Source organism: Anoplopoma fimbria, chromosome 19 (genome assembly GCF_027596085.1).
Source record: "Anoplopoma fimbria isolate UVic2021 breed Golden Eagle Sablefish chromosome 19, Afim_UVic_2022, whole genome shotgun sequence".
Lineage (NCBI taxonomy): Eukaryota > Metazoa > Chordata > Actinopteri > Perciformes > Anoplopomatidae > Anoplopoma > Anoplopoma fimbria.
The window spans coordinates 21,620,582-21,635,014 of NC_072467.1; positions in this window are offsets into that span (position 1 = coordinate 21,620,582).

Below are 14,433 nucleotides of genomic sequence, written 5' to 3' on the forward strand. Positions count from 1 at the left end.
GGTGGTGGTGGTGGTGGGGGTGCGGGGAGGGGGCTCTGATTCCTGTTACATCATCTGTGGCTGACAGACAGTGCAGCAGACTTATCTGTCTGTGGTCTCGGGTGACATTTGTCTGGACTAGCAGTGAGTCACACTTTCTGTTTACCTCAAAATGAACCCATCCCTGAAGCTCCTCGCTCGCCGTCCAACAGCCTCCATCCACCAGCCGCATGAGGGCCGGTAGCAGGGTGGCTTCCACCCGCGTGTTCGCATGCCATGCCAGGAATGTGCTGTGCCCACACCTTGCTTAACCATGACACCTTTCCTGTGGTGTAGGGGCTGGTTCCTTTCAAAAAGCTCTCGACCAGGAGAGTAAATATAGCCGTCCTACTGTAGCCGCTCTTCCTCTCGAGCAGACTTGGGTCAAACAGTGATGAAAATACTGTTCTACTGTTTGTTTTTGCCTGCTGAGGTGCCAGATTCTTTTGGACAATAAGTGAACCCAAGGCTGTTTAGACAAGCACAGGAAAGTGCTCGGAAGAAAGTTTATTACTTTTCAACGACAACTTAACAGATCTGGACTGACCTGATGTGGCAAACCCCAGCCACCTGGCTCTCTATGACTGTTCAAATAAACACAAGTCTAATATCAGGTCTGCTCTGTAGAGCACATTTCCACAACGTGTTCTCATGTTGGCACCGAGAGCTGTAATGGAAGAGGAACACTTCCGCACATTCACTTATTTATTATTACTAGTGCAGCTTGTTGGAGACTTATCACCTGAGATTCGTGCTGCAAAGGTCCACCAGGGATTTGTCCTTGAGTAGTGACAAACCACTTTCCCCCACAAAAGTAAATTCTACAGTATATCTGGGAGCTGATACTGGGAATGTAAAAGATTACATAAAATAAAAGTAATTTAACAAAATAATATAAACGTCTACATTTGTACAGCTCCTACATAAGAACATTATTAGTTATTTATACAGCAAAAACAGAAATAAAATATTGAATCAAAGAATGTTGTAAAGGATGTTTGTACAACATAAATGAGGCCTTTGAGAAAGGAAAAGGGCAGTGCCCAGACCACACACCTCTGTCCATCGCATCACTAGCACATTACCAGCCTCCCCTCCTCCCTCGCACCGCCTGCAGCGGCTGCTTGGCAGCGGCTCACATGACCCCCCATGAGCAAGTTCAACATTAACCAATGATGACAACATCCTCAACTGGTCAGGAAGCCCCATCAGTGGGACACAAACTCAGATTAGTGGCTCATCCCCGGTGAAAAGAGCCCCTGGCACTGTGCCCCGGCTTCCAAATGTAAACCAGCAACGCTCTCGTGAGAATGTCTACCTCCCCCCCTTTGCTTCTGCCAGGCAACTGCCTCACCCATATAAATAAAATATCTGAATCATGAAAACTTGTGTTGGAGAACGGTATCAAAGATGATTTATCAGAGCTGGTGTTTGGAAAATTTCCAAGAACACCCAACTCTAGTCTTGGTTCACTGGAGGCTCATATTTTGTAAGTAAAATATGTGCAACTGTATCCCCTCACCTATCCACAAATATCTGCTTCTCCATCTGTCTATCTCAGTCTTTTGAGAGGAAGAGTAGCAGCCTCTGCATCTCTAGTTCCGAATCTAAACTGAGAAAATCACAGAGCACCTAACGAGACAATGATAGAGCCAATCAAGAAAGCCAGGATTTGCATTTATTATAAGAAGCCCAACAAAGGCCCTGGACTCACACCGTGGGGATGAGGCCACACTTCCAGTAGAGCAAGACTAATCATGAATGCAAATAAGCACGATGAAAGCGAGAGCGAGAGAGGTGCTGCAACGTCCTTTGGTAAACTTCTGGGAAACAGCACTTGGCACCTCTCAGGGGTTTCTACTTATCACTCAAATAGAGACTGAATCACACTAGCTGCTGAGACAATGATGTATTCCCACCAAGGAGACAGAGAGGGTAAATGAAACCGAGAGAACAAGAGATTAGCAGATAAAGTTTGTAAAAGAATAAATAAATGGCTGCGTAATCATCGCCGCCGCTAATTTGTCTGCTTCAGTTCGGGGCAACCAGATATACTCATTAGGGAAGGAATAACCTCACAAGTAGAGCGTGATGTAAAGTTGTATCACAAGGAGAGATGTCACCGATCTTTGACAAAATGTTTTGGAGAGATGAGCAGGCTGTGAGGAAGAAATCTCCATGCGCTGTGTGACAGCTTTATTGGGATTGATCATGTTTGAGTTGTGTGGTGAAACCTCCAGAGGGGTATCACTAACTCGAGTCTGGCAGTGCAACTGATATTGCTTCATCTCATGCAAAGCTCCGAGCTCTGAGCCTGGCATTCCTTATTATAACTGGAGATTGTTGTATATGCAATCACTTGCAATAAGATATATTGATAATAAAAAAGCCTGCAAGTGGCACATGTCTCCCAAAGACACAACAAACACCGTATAGACACCATAAGTAGTGTACATCACAGTAAGTAAACCGCTCAAATACACAGACCAAAAATATGGAATTTACATTTTATGTTATTTTGCTTAATTATGTGATTTAGAAATTAGTTTATGTTCGATCAGACTAGATACAAGTTTAAGTGGCTGTTTAAGTGACTGTCCATAGTTTGTAAATTTGTAAATGAATATTCGGAGGCTTAGGGAAAAACACGATGGTTCCTGGCACCGAGCTGAATCATTCAGAGAGGAGGATATCTGAAAGAGTGCGCCAGTTCACACTGAAACATAAGCAAATACTCAATGAGCGAGCCAGCTTCCAGGAAAAGCCAGAGCCCAGTGGAGATAGCTGCTAATCTGAGCATGAAGCAGAAACCTAAACAAAAGGGCGACCGCAGGGCAGGCCGCCCGAGCACAGCGGCCAAATGCATCAGACACCTTTGGGTGATACCAAACCGCAGGACGCGAAAGAAGCCTGGGAGCCACGGAGAAAGCAGAGCAGCTGTAACCCACTGTTGAAATAACTGACCACACGGAGAACGTCAGGGAAGAACAACGGTCCCACCGCTGACTGTAAGGAGCATGGAACCTTATACATCACACTTTCAACACGCAATAAAGGATGTACAAAGCATTCACAGACTGCTGAACATTTTTCCAAACTGGTTGAAACTCAGGCCGTTTTTAAGCTTAAAAGAATAATCAGTGGCATAAAATAGTCCTGTAAATTGAGGGAAAAACAGACCTTATTAAGTTGTTGTTTTTTTTTGCCAAATTACTTTTAGAGAAGAAACCACATCGTATTGTGTAGGAATCTGTGGTGCTACAGTTCACCATTAACATTTTGTCACTGGGTAAAACATGTGCTGTTGGGGTTAGCTGTTAAAGGCCAATCTGAGCCTGAAAATGTCACTGAAAATGTTTACTCACGTTTACTACATTTTGGATTGCCACCACGTTGAGAAACTAGCATTAAGACCCACAGCCATGTGTCTGGAAGTTCTCTCTTGTCGCTGTTGGCTTGTCACCTTGTGCCAAGCAGCACTTGATTTTAAACTGTGACTATAATCTTGGAAATGTGGGTCATACAAAAATAAATCCCAGAAACAAACCTTGATGGTCTTGCATTGACATTTCTCCACACCCAGGACTGGAGCATGCACTTCTGCCTCCCTGGGCGGATAACAATTATGTCGCCCCCTATGTTTGCAATGCGTCATACCAGCCATAACAATACAAAAAAGCCAATAATCCATACAGAAATTCTCGTGTGCTCATTGTCAACAATATTAAAGTATGGGGGAAATTCTCTGATCCATATACAAATTACAAACCAAACTGTTCTGTATACTCCAAGAACCTGGTTTCAAATGATTTACAGCACAGTCATGACAGCATCAGGTATAGCTATTTTCCGAATGATCACTTTCAGATCCTCAAAAAAAGTAATACCAGTGCATATCGCTATTATATACCACTTTCTCATGTGCGTCAAACACACAAAATGTGGGAACGCAAGTTTTCATCAGCAACTTAACGGTAACATTAGTTGGACCGGACTTTAAGGCGGGCCGTAATCCTTGCTAACACTCTTTGGAACAATATATCTCGACAACAAAGGTGCAGCATGAATGACACATGCCTCAGCAATTGATTGTGGTTATAGTACACGTAACCTAGCAAGGCTATTGGTTATTCTGCAATTTTGTTCAAGAATCGGTGACCCACATTTCCCCATCCTTGCCAAAGTGCCTCCCTTGGTAATTGCCTAGTTCGCCCATGTGGACGCACCGGTGCTTTCCACTCCTGGTGAAGACAAAACCTTCATGCCACCCACTGTATCACTTTGTTGGAAAATCACTACAGATCTTAGAATTTCCCCTTTTAGTTAAAACTTTTACGCAAGCATCTTTTACTGATTTTATTTTTTTTACAAGTCCCAAGATGGCCTGGGCATAGGATGCATTTAACTTTTATTTGACTTCATTGTGTTGCAATGAAGAATTTCTGGAACAAAAAAATATGCATCCCAGAGGAAATTTCCCAGCCTTGTTAGAGGAAATGCAGATAATTAGAAGGCATCTGTGGTATATTTAATCAAAACGCTATTGTATTTCATGTTAAATTGATACTTACAACTATTTGCACTTCCCTAAAGTGCCATTTATTAAATTCTGTAATGTTGCATACAAAAAAATAAATGATAAATTACAAAAACAGACTCTTCTTTGGAAGCCAAAATGACTATGGACATTCATAAATCACTCAATGAAACTACTCCCTAAGCAAAGTATGGGTATTCCTTTCACAGAGAAATGGACATTTTTTTTTGAGAAGGCCAAAAAGTTCTCTCACACTACTGTAATTCATATTGACAGGAAAACAATAACAGCCGGGTTGTTTCACAAACAAGTGGAAAACACGAATGCGGGCTTTCCCCATATTTTTGTTTGTGGAGAAGCCTGTTTGTCCTCAATATGTCACATTCTTCACCATCAGTGGCACAACACACCACATGGCCTCGACCTAATGTTGTGGGTTTCCGCATAGGAGAAGCCAAGCATATTTCCCAAACACACATTTCACACCAACATGTGTCTGTGAGCGTTTTATTTTTCGTGAAAAGGTTAACACAGTTGTTGGAAATAGTATCAATCGAGCATTAGGAATAATTCCTTAAGATTATGCTTTGTAGCTCACACACACGCTCACACACATGCACATTAAAATGCATCCGAAGACGTTACCGCCCACCCATAAGGAAGCAAGCACCACATAAGAAAATAATATGGTAAACAGGAAACATGGGCGTAAGAATGCCATTTTGCAGTTTCAGCTCTAGTCCTCCCTCAGCACAGCAGCATCTATTTCTGGGAAAGATTGTGAAAACAGCCAGCAGGCTATCACTGCTGGAAAAAAAAAAAAAAAAGGAAAATCTACTCCTTGTTCTGGAGTGAAATAACATTGTATCATATAATCAAATAAATGACAAGTCTAATCAGTGACAGTATATATGTAAATGTGATGTTTATGAGCTCAGTTAAAACCGTAAAGGAGACCAGTTTTCCACTTTATTATGTGCAGCTGTCTGGTTGAGTCAGTCGAACTGTATATTGGCAAGTGGGCAGCGTTTTTTTAGCAGACCTGGCTCTCTGCCAGCTTTTGGTTCCTGTCATTATCTGTGCTTTGTGTCTCAGTGATCGCCACATGCACATAATGAATAGGCCGCTCTTTTCCATTAAAATAATACCCTCATCAAGTGGGCTCCTGTCAGCAAAGTTGCATCCGTGCCCGACCGAGCTCCATGCCTCAAGACAGCTCACGGAGCGTGGACCAAAGGCCGGAATTTTAATTGTTTCACGGGAATCAACTAGTTAGCCATTCATACACGCTGGCACAGGACAGCTTTCCATGACAGATGATGAGCAGATAGTGGGAGGGGTTTTAGGAAATGTTGCTGTAAATTAATCCTGAACAAACCGCGGCTTTGGAAAGTTTTGTCTTGTTGAAAGGGACTATAAAGGGTAGACTACAAAGAGAAGTGGACTTGAAAGGAGAGGTTAGACGTAAAATGAGGCGGGGGTAGGCGGCTGCTTGTTAAGTTTGCCAAAGGAAAGATGCATCCTTTTGAGTCTCAGGGAGATTAGACATTTCTTCAAGTGACAAAACACCTTATTAACCTCCGGCTGACCCTTAAGGATTGACCTTTGACTTGTGACCCCGACACCGCTGCGCCTTACTCCTGTTGGGAGTCATCAGCATGATCCTTTTCATTAAAACTAACGGTTGTGCCAAAATGTCAAAAGAAAGAGAGAATGTGAGGATTGTCTGGGTGCATTTGGGACAGAAGATGGAGGGATAGAAGTAAGGGGGCGTGCAACAGAGAGAAGAGTTTAATTAGAGACACAGCACCGCTGGTAATCCACTCTCACCCTATTCACAAAAAGAACAAGGGTGGGAGGGATGGGCAGGGAAAGATGAGAAGTTTTTAACAAGAGGTCAGAGAAACTTTGGCTTAGAACATGGGCCTTTATCAAATCCACTGGCAAATCTGCAGATTAGTCCATTCCATTGTTTTCAGGAAGTCCACTCCCACCGACCCCGAATGCAGGAGGCGGATTTAGGAACTTTGCAAGAGCTCCAAGCCACTGAGCTGGATGGCAGAGATGTGTGTGTGTGTGTGTGTGTGTTTGTGTATCCACGTGTAACTGTGTGTGCAACTGTGCATACACGTGTGCATGTGTGCATCAGGGGTGAGGGGGGGATGACACAGTGAGGAAGGGGTTGTCAGGAAGGCTTGGGCTCAAACACAAAGCCCTGACCAAAAAATTCCATTGATCGCTTATGACTTTCTGGCCACCAAAAGCAATGCAGACGGATGGCGGGCCGGTTTTCCCACTGTGACCTCTCCATAGATAATATGTACTTTGGATACTGTCATCCCTCTAGGTTTCATTAAAACTTTTTTTTGATATTTACATGGCCTGCCGAGCTGTTCTCTATACAGAGTCAATTTGGTCAAAATGTGAAATTCTCCACCTTGAGTAAACACCATGCTTTTATTCCCTGCAGAGTGACTTTACCGCATCCAAAGTTACTGGCATTTGGTATAGGGCTATGGTCAAAACACTTGTGGACAGCAACAAAAGTCAACAGGACTATGAATCAAATATTATATTACATTTGACAAAAGGTTATTCTTTTTCCCCTCCTCTTCCTCTGTCTAACCTGTTACTTGTCACAGTGGGTCTGCAGCACGTTACTTCCTGTGCTATTCAGCCTGGGGAAATGGGGCATTGGAGTGATGACAAGGAGAGAGAATCACTTGCAAGCACTGAGTCTGTCTTAGCGCACTCCTGCACCTATTTAAGGTAGGCCTCTTTCAACTCCGAAAACCAGGATGGAGGACAAAAAACACATTAGCAAAATAGGCAGAAAGCTGAGACACAAAAGGCGAATGATTTATTATAGCTTTCAGCAGAAATACCTGCGGAGGAGTGCATACCCTCAGGTGCTTTTCTGGCAGAGTGTAGAGGAGAATAAGAGAGATGGTGCTGAGAGATGCTCTGGAATTAGGAGCCAGGGAGTCTTTGGCAGAAGGTAGGCAGAGAAGATGTTGGTACCTTGGCTGATGGGGACTTAAGGGAGAGCTGAGGGAAGGATGATTCAGCCAATGAAAGGTAGCTGGAAGGCATTGTTGCCAAAGGGATTTCAGTTGTTTTCTAAAAAAAATGTCGTTGGGCACGGTGGGCACATATTCATGGCCCACCGGCTTCTTTTTTTGCTTGTCTCCTACATGTGTGTATTTTTAATATCTTTAAAAATACAAAAATAAAAATTGACACCTTGGTGAAGTGCATGATAAAAAAATGATGGAGGTTCAATTTGGAAATGTCATTATGGACATGAAAAATTTGGATTTTTTTACTCATACCCCATATTTTGAGGTAATTATAAAGTATACAATAAGGAAAACATAATGTTGAGTAGTTACTAAGAAGTTATGAAAGAAGAAATCAAGAGCTAACTGCAAACAAACTCTTAATAGACGACAATATGATAAGATACTGAAAACTGCAGATACGATGAATCCCCAAAAACATGTTTTAACTCAACATTTCTAGATGCATGTTTCTTAACCTAAATTACGTTTCATATCAACATTTCTCCATACGTGTATATTAACGTTATAGTATTTTAACAGTCAAAAACTCCAAACACGAAAGAAATGATGGTGCTTTTGCGGTTTCAAAAATGCGTTACAATTAAGTTCACGTTTAGACAACAAATCTGCTAGGTTTAGTAAAAGATTCAAGTTCTTGGTTAGAATAAGGACGTTACTTTTGGTTTAACACGGGACATGGACATCTCCTGGGTGAAAGTCCTGTGTTTGACCGATCCATCCACCCAGACTTTCTCCCTACTCAGACTTCCACGGACTTTCATAAACGTACTGGGGATTTGTACTTAAAACGTAACCCGGAAAAAATTACATTCCCTTGCAATGTAATTAACGACACAGTTTGTTGTATGGAAATGTTGTGTGGCTGGTATTTTAGGCTGATACAAATGATGGTGAATATTCATGTATATATGTCATTAACTAACTGGTATAAAACTGTTAGCTAGAGTATTTATCTTTTGTTTAGAATGATGCTGTTCACTATGAGAGTGGACATTTAAACGGTAATGGGATTGGGTAGTATTGGTGCATAAATTTGGGAAAACGAAAAGTTACTTATTTTTGTAGGAAGAAACGCAAGTTATTGGTTATATGACATCGAGGTCGGGAATGATTCATTAAGAAAGAATATCAGGATTTGACAAAATTTCAATACAATTTCTACTCATTGCGTTTCTTTTGTGGTCTCTTTTTAAAAGGTTATTTAGTACAGCGTCCAACCACTTACCGCTCTTATTGAATGTATGAACCACTGGTACTGGCTTAACAGCACACATTCCTCACCATGTGACAGCGCCAAGCCTGTTGAGCTGCTTGAAAAGGGGAATAACTGTGGAAACAAACTGTGTTGATCAACAACTCCTACGTCATTGTAGAGTTAGAAACAAACATTTCAACCTCTAGTGCTAAATTCCAAACCACATCTTTTTGTGCAGTTCCTAAAAAATCAACAACTCAGAGGCCATATTCAAAAAGTTCTAGGATATACTGAAATGGCTTTATTTTCCTGGCTAAGTGTTTCCTTTTAGAGAGTATTCAAAAAGTTACTGAGAGCACCTTTCAAAACTAACTTAACTAAGTGTTGGCGGTACTTGCCTACTGATTGATTGATGCATTTCCAGATTACAGACTCCAAAAATCACATCTGCTAAGGATTCTTGGGCTTCTCTTACTAAAAGCAGCTGTGATTCTGTGAGTCCGGTTATCAAAGTATCTTTTTGCATTTCTACTTCTGACAAAGGCTAGTGTCTGAGAGAGGACAAGTGAAGAGTCCTTGTATTTAACACACACCACTGTCAAAGAAATGGGAAGCGATGGTCAAACAACACTTGGAATTGTACGTGAGTCAGACACCAGCTAACTACTAGCTAACGTTACTTGTTTACTTAGCATGACATGAAATGTTAGACTTCTGTAGCAGTAGCTCACAGTGGGTGTTATTAGCCTTGTAAAAGACTCAATATTAATTCATATTCATATTACTACTAAGAGTAAGGAGCTAAAGTTGGGTGTGATAAAAGTCAGTGGCAGTTAATGATCCTAGCAAACTTGTCTCTGACTTTGATTTGTACATTTGGTAGGCTATGTAAAGTTCAGTCTGAAATTGTTAGTAGGTGAAATTGTAGGCTTCTTTTTGTGTTTTTGGTGTTCAGGCAGCAATGGTTAATATAATTCATAAGAAAAAGGGATTTATTAGTGTATGGCCCTATCCTTGTCTGTCATAATACTCACAGACACAGGTGTTTTCAGTTATTTGGACTGATTAGACCTCTGCTAAGGATGAAGATTGGCCAGAGCTTTGATGGGAATTCATTAGATGACAAATCTTCATCTACCAATATGCATGGTAAAGGTGTAATTTGTCCCGCCCTAACAGGTTGAACGCAGCCAACAGAAGGCTCTGAAAAATGTCACTCATTTAGGGAAGACACACCCGCACAGTCCTGAGAAGAGGCCTAATCAGCCAGATTCATTTAAAACACCTGTGTGGGTGTTCAGAGGCTTTAAGACTGAGAAATTGGGGAAAATAAATGGTGTGTGATTTGTGGAGGATATTTAGGTTTTTGATCTTCATTTGACACGCTTTTGTTTCATTACATTACATTACAGTCATTTAGCAGACGCTTTTATCCAAAGCGACTTACAATCAGTAGTATATTACATATCATTCACCCATTCACACACTGATGACAGGCTACCATGCAAGGTGCCACCATCAGACTCTAACTAACATTCATGCAACATCCAGTCCACACCGATGGCAAGCCTTCGGGAGCAACTTGGGGTTAAGTGTCTTGCCCAAGGACACATCGACCGCCGAAGCCGGGTATCGAACCACCGATCCTCTGAATGGAGAACTACCTTGCTCTCCACTACACCACAGCCGCCCCCTGTTTCATGTAAAAAGCCCTGTGAAATTGGTAAATAAAGCGCACTGGGGCTTTATTTACCATTAGTCATGGTGATGCGGTATCACCATGACTAATTCCCTAAAAGGCAAGCCTTTACAAGGCTGTAAGACTACCTTCAACCACCTTTGTATTGCAGTATAAACGAGCTAAACAGAGTCGCCCACAATCCAAAGTATTGGTCAGGTTGACTAAACAAGCCAGGGTTTTTGTTTGGGTTTTGCCATAGTGTCACGGATGCCAAGTAACTCATTTGTGATGTCTGCAGTTGTGTCTGTGTATTTTCTCAATGTAAATCCTAGACAGGGAAAGGTTAAAAACACTCCTGTGAGGGAAAAAAAAAAAACATGACTTTAATCGTTTGCGATTTGCTGTCCTCTGGTGTAGTAAATAAGCCTGAGGATGTCCCCTCCTCTGCTCATTCACAAGATCCCTCATTCACATCCACTCCCAGTTTTCGTTTTCGCACACAGGTGTCAAGTTCTGCTTTAGTTCTAAAAACGTCATTGGCAACTTGAAGGAAAAGCAAATATTGAACTACTTCTTAAAAATAATTTTCCACCTCACTAAAAGGACCACACACACATACACAGAGACACACACTCAAACAAAGATATATCAATGGATTCATGTTGAGTCCGTGTCTCTCCTCTCCCTGGCACTCTTTCTCCTGAACACACACAGTTCTGCTTTCCTTTGAAGCCACATCCTCAATCTCCTTCCTCAGGGGAGAAGATTTACACTGTGGTTGTCCTTCAGGTACACCATAAGAGTTCTGCATTAAAGCCTTGGCAGTTACAAATTCCAGATTTTCTGACTTTTTACAACAAGATGGATTGAGTGGAAAGAAAGGAAAGATGGAAGGAATGGAATTATATTAGTAGCTTTACAGAAATATCAAAGTTACAACTACTAAGCAGTTTCTTTCAAACACAAAAAAACCATACTTCAACTAATAAGTTGTACTCAGTAGAGTGCCAGCTGTGTCTGCAACAATCGTAGCAGTAATATTTGATCGAATTAATAAAAATTTGAATTGGCTCATCCCCGTCTAAGCCATCAGATGTGTTTTTCCCAGGCTCTCTTCTGGTTAGCCTTGGCGCAATTGAAGTAACTTTCGGTCCACATATTTTGCCATTCTTTGCAGGAGAACAGGATTATCCGAAGCGTTTTTAAGCCAAAAGTCCTTCTCTAAATTGATGGACTAGTGCACATTGGTTGCCAATATTCCACAAACATGACTAGAACAATAGTGGTCAACCAAGTCAACCACTGCAGAAATTAAGGTTTTATCAATCTTCATCATCTTCAACGTCATATATATATGAATGGTAATAACATATTTTGCACTGATCTCCATGTTGAAGGTGGAGGAGCTGCAATTTATGCAAAGAAAACATTTGAAGTAATAGTTCTGTTACCTATTCTGTTCTTAAACAATATGAATTGCTTGTATTTAAAGTTTAATTTACCAAAAGACCTTCTTCTGCAGCAAAAGATACATTGTCTCACCCTCTGAATCACTGTTTACTGTTAACAACAATTCAGTCAGTAACACTCTCGGCATAGATTTATATCCATGTGTTATATATGTTTTTAATGGGGGACTTAAATTGGGATTGGTTGGCTCCAGTTTCTGACCCGTTTTGAGATTCTGCACGTGACACAAATTATAAAGCTACCAGCAAGGCCCAATCCTAAACTTCCCATAAAGTGAACGTCCCTTGTAACTATCCCTCCTTACAATTAAGAGATCACTACGTCATTTTTGCTGTGAGAGACACAAAAAGATTCCAAAGCTTCAACCACCTATTAAATGCAACAGACAATTTGTCCAAGTTGATGTTTTGTTTTTTTATCTTTTTAAATATACCAGATGATGTGCCATGAGGGTCCATTCATATAATCTGTGTTGCAATGTTGTTTAAACAAAATTTGAATTCTATGCAGACGACACCATTTTGTTCAGAGAGCTTAAATAAATAACTGCAAACTGTTTTATGTTGTTTAGAGGAATCTCAACAAATTGAGACTTGAACTAAATGTTAACAAAACCAAAAAGATGTGCTTCTCAAAGTCAAAGAAGACAAGTGATGCTGTATATCAGATTATTACTTTAGATAATAAGGAGTTGCAAAATCTGATTCAGCAAATGCTTTCAATCTCAAATGAAAAAATACTTTAGGCTTTAAACAGTTCTATTGTGCAAGCAGCAACAGAACTCAAAGCTTTGCAAGGCATAGCAAAAAGGAGTAAATGACTGTTTGATGCTTTGACCTGCGGTTTGCGGTATATAAGCAAATGTCTGTGTGTAGGTTCGAGCTTAGGGCTACACCAAACTGCCAAAGCTTCATATTTTGAAACTTTGCAATTTGAATGCCGGTATTATGTGACATTTTACAATTTTTTATGTGAGATGCATCATGGTTTTAAAAAGTATCTGAACCGGGCCTGTCTCTATTACATCCTTGGTGTTACAAATGTTACATTGAATCATAAATACATATGATTGGAGAATGCCTTAGAGGAAAAAGTAATACTGGATTCAGGGGGCAGCTATTTGAACACTGCACTGTGCATATTTCCAATTCTAAACAGGTCATTATATTCAATTCATGCCAACACTGATACAGTTTTACCAATCATCCTGTGACAGCCTATGCAGACGATTGGCTAGCAATAAACACCACCCACCTATCACAAGGGCCACCAATCTACAATAAATGATGCTTTAGCGTCCTGCGGCTAGCATAGTGTCAGCTAACACATCATCAGCATTCCTGAAGTCCTGCCCAGTGCAAAGGTCTATTTACACTGCCATAACAACACAAATGTTTAAATGGGCTGTACGAAATACAAAATGAAACAGGAGAAGAATGGAATCCAGCCTGATATGCTTGGTTTCAGAGAGGAAGGAATTGCCTGTCTCGCCTTGTTTACCGTACTCCGGCAAAATAAATCATAATGCTGACAAATGTACATTTCTTTCCAATCTACGAGCCTATAATGTCTTTGTGTGGTTTCTTGTCACAGGGAATTCTGTCAGATGCAATTACATACAGCAAACCTTCTTCTTAGAAATAAACAATTCACAATAGAGGTAGCAATACACTCAGGGTTAAATTGTTGCCCTCTGTGCTGCATTTAATGTTGTTTACGTTGTGTGCGTACAGTATGTTACAATTATATGTCTGAGATTTGGCAATTTCCCTGACCTTGGCTATAACACATGGCCTGACCAACCAGATACCAACATGTTTGTGTTTCATGCTCAATATCGAAGGCCATGAATGGGTTGCATAAAATAAGAAAATCCCTTTGCAGTGCGTTTCAGATTTGATTACAAAACTCCCCATGGTGGTATCTTGCAGGTCTGTCATGGACTCTTTGCTGCATATACTTTAATACAGGTCTTAATAAAACATGACAAGATTAGACTTGCCAGTGGTTTCAAAACATAAACATGTACTATGAAAGCAGTAGATACCAAGGCTTTCAGATGTTGTCTTCCTACAAAGCAGGTTTCAAAGGAACTCAATCCAACACCACTAGGCTGGACAAGGCAGAGAAAAAAAGTGTTTTAGTCCGTGGCATTTCTGTCAAGCAAGAGATAAAATCAGAACATTGTCTGATGGAGAGGTATGCATGGCTTTCCTTGGAACAGAATAATGAATAGCTCAACAAAACTGTTGCTTGAATAAAAAAATAAAAACTGCTGTTCATATTCAACTTAAGCTCAAGAACAAACAGCCTGAATACTTGGAAACTATGAAAACAGGTTTTTGTTACTAGTTTTATTCTGAGGAAGTACTTACGTTGACGTGATGTTTTGTTTAAAGGTGCAATTTGTAATGCCTGGACATTGCCCCCCAAACATGTAGGTTCAGCA